The sequence below is a fragment of the Zingiber officinale genome, chromosome 1A, assembly GCF_018446385.1.
Source record: "Zingiber officinale cultivar Zhangliang chromosome 1A, Zo_v1.1, whole genome shotgun sequence".
NCBI classification, from domain to species: domain Eukaryota; kingdom Viridiplantae; phylum Streptophyta; class Magnoliopsida; order Zingiberales; family Zingiberaceae; genus Zingiber; species Zingiber officinale.
In genome coordinates, this window is record NC_055987.1 from 69,844,007 (window position 1) to 69,846,887 (window position 2,881).

The 2,881-nt window shown below is 41.7% G+C and overlaps 1 long non-coding RNA gene across 1 annotated transcript; it reads left to right on the forward strand.

Moving 5' to 3' along the window:
* The first annotated feature begins 271 nt into the window (after positions 1 to 271).
* On the forward strand, positions 272 to 589 carry LOC122005147. The gene is made up of 3 exons (XR_006118333.1): positions 272 to 345; positions 424 to 446; positions 543 to 589. It is a non-coding gene; the product is annotated as an uncharacterized LOC122005147 (long non-coding RNA).
* Positions 590 to 2,881: the final 2,292 nt, after the last annotated feature.

Consider the following 2,881-nt stretch of genomic DNA (forward strand, 5'->3'; position numbering starts at 1 on the left):
GACGTCGAAGGGAATGAAGCTTTGATCTCCGGCGATCTTCCTCTGCCGGCGTCAACACCCTAAGCTCAGATCTGGCCGGTGTTTCTCCTCTCCGGGTCTTCTTCGGCTGAGGAGTTGCTATTCGGTGAATTTTGCACCGATTGTTGACGATCGGTGGCTAGGGCTTGGTGAGGAGCCGGATCTCGTATCGTCTCCGACTGGTAGGCTTACCCTCTCCTCCCCTCGTGTTGCTCACAGAGCAGTCCACACCTCCTTTCTTGATGGAATTGGGCAACGACGCCATTGGGAGGTGATCCAGAGATTTAGGGCTTCGTCGGATCTGTCCAGTGACGGCGGTGTGGTGAGGTAACACCCTTATCTTCACTGTGTTTGTTCAATCCCCTTCCCTGTTCTTGATCCTCATTTTCTTGGCTACGGATTTAGGTCACGAGATTGAAGGGATTAAGGTAAGATGAATAGATTGTTTTCTTTAATTAGATTGTTTTTGGATTAGGGATCTCCAATCTTGATCTCTGTTCTTGACTTGATCAATAATCTTCCAGATTGATTTCTTCTTGATCCGGAATGTAGAGTGGAATTCAACACATTGCAACTCTGTGGATTTTTTTTGGTGCGGCAGCAACCCATCCATCAGTGTTCCCTTGATCCAGAATCAAACAGCAGCTGGATTGAGGTATGGTGTAGCGAGGTTGATACATAATTAGTGTTGTGTTGATGAATTAAGTATGTATTGAATTCGGAATGGAGTGGATTGGTACATGATTAGTTAGGGTAATTGATCTTAGTTGTAGATCATGGTTCGAATTTGGATATTGTTAGATAATCACATGTTAGATGATTAGGTATGATCTGGATACCTATTGATAATTTATTATCATTAGGTTGTGTAGATTAATTAGGTTATATGGATTTAGGTTTAATTTGCTAATCTAATGGTTAATTAAGGATTAGGAAATTATTCCTAATTAACCGTTAGAAAGGTGGAGGGTTATAGGTTAGGGTTTGTCCCTAAATTTCTGTTTAGGATTTATTTAGTTATTTGTTTGTGTTTTAGCTAAATAAAGGTAAATGTATTTATTTACACAGGACTCTGATTCGAGACGAGCATCTCGACATTGGATTAGGACTGGATTGTACCTTCTATTTGAGGCGGGTACCCTTTGACTTATCTTTTGATACTGTCTTATGATATGTATAGTTTATATATAGTTACTAGTGATAGGTGGTAGATTTATTTCTTCCCTGGTCTTAGCTTAGTTGATACCTATCACATGCTTCTACTGTTAGATGCTTTACATTAGTCTGGTTTACTTTATCTCTTACCATGTGTATATGTGTTCGTGGTTATGATTACTTATAGTGCTTATCTACCCATGATTAGATGCTGGAGATATTTGTTATATATGGTTGGATTCATGTTGTTTATATCTCTTATATATCTCGCTTACCTTTTGGCACCTACGATATGGAGGGGATACGCTCGTATGACATTCAGAGTCAGATGCACCATACCGCATGATTGCATCTCCGGGCGATGGACGACTCCATTATTGTTGAGCTCGTCGGCCACATGAGGGCCTCGCACACAACGTGTTCATCGCATGGGTAGTGGCACAAGACTCGTGGTGTGTATGGCGGTTGCTTGGTGCACCGCCGGGTGCTCATGGGTAGCACGATACAACAGGTCAGGGATCCCTCCCCGTCATCGCATCGGGAGTTGAGAATGCTCCCTCACTATGTTTGAGGTAGGAGGATAGGTGTACTCGACAAAGATCCCGCCCACTCGGTCACTCTTCGTGGGTAGTGACGGCAGAGTGCACTGTCAGCCCTACCCACGCGGTCTCACCATTGTGTGTGAGATACAGATCGGCCGGGGTGACCATGTCATATTGCATCATATGCATGATTGCATTTATCATGATTGTTGCATATTGATGATGCACTTGGGTGATTGGATATGATTGACATGCATACAGTGATACATGCATATTTGTTCGACTATCTTTATCTCGTATGTCCACAATATTCGCCCAAGCCTCGCAGTGAGTATGCTTTATTTCGCTTATGCATTTTTATTATTCTTGTCAGAACATGCTTCGTTACTCATTACGCTTTATTTAGCTATGCATACCGTTATATTGTTAGAGACTGCATCAGGTCCTATGGTTTAGAGACTGCACCCTAGGATATTACCGTAGTTATATGTTGTCATATCTATTGATTTCACGAGTTCTTTGAACTCACCCGTTGTTACTATTTTTCGTGTTGAGGCCGGAGATATTCCAGTCGCTAGCCCCATTATCGCGAGGATTTTCTTTTTCGGATTATATTTTGCTTTTGCATCTTATATACTTGTATTGTGGGTTTGTATTGTGGACTTTACATTGAACATTCGGGTTTGCTACTTTTGGTTTTCCGCTGCGGTTTGTATTTCCATTACTTCGTGGATTTGTTTCTTCGTTGTAGTGGAGTAAGCTGTTTACATATATCTTCGAGGTTCTATATCGTCTTTCCTTATTAAACTGCGTGGATTGATCATATATTATATCTGTGTGGAATGTTGATATAAACTGCGGGGTTTGTTTCTTAATTGTATTGTATTATTCCGGCTGTGTGTGGCCGAGGTATAGAGATATATGTATACTGAGCTTCATATTGTCCGCCGTACAGGGGAGATGCTGCCGAAATTTATTCGGACAGGGACTACCTGGGGCGTGACAATTTTTGGTATCAGAGCAAAGTTTTGTGATACCTACTTGTCGGGTTTCGGATTTATGATACTTTCGTGAGCATTCCTCGATATTTTCGGATTGTACGGATCTTCGTCGATTTTATCGTTTCGGAATTCCGAGGTATTTTGACGAGGTTTTATTGGTTCTAT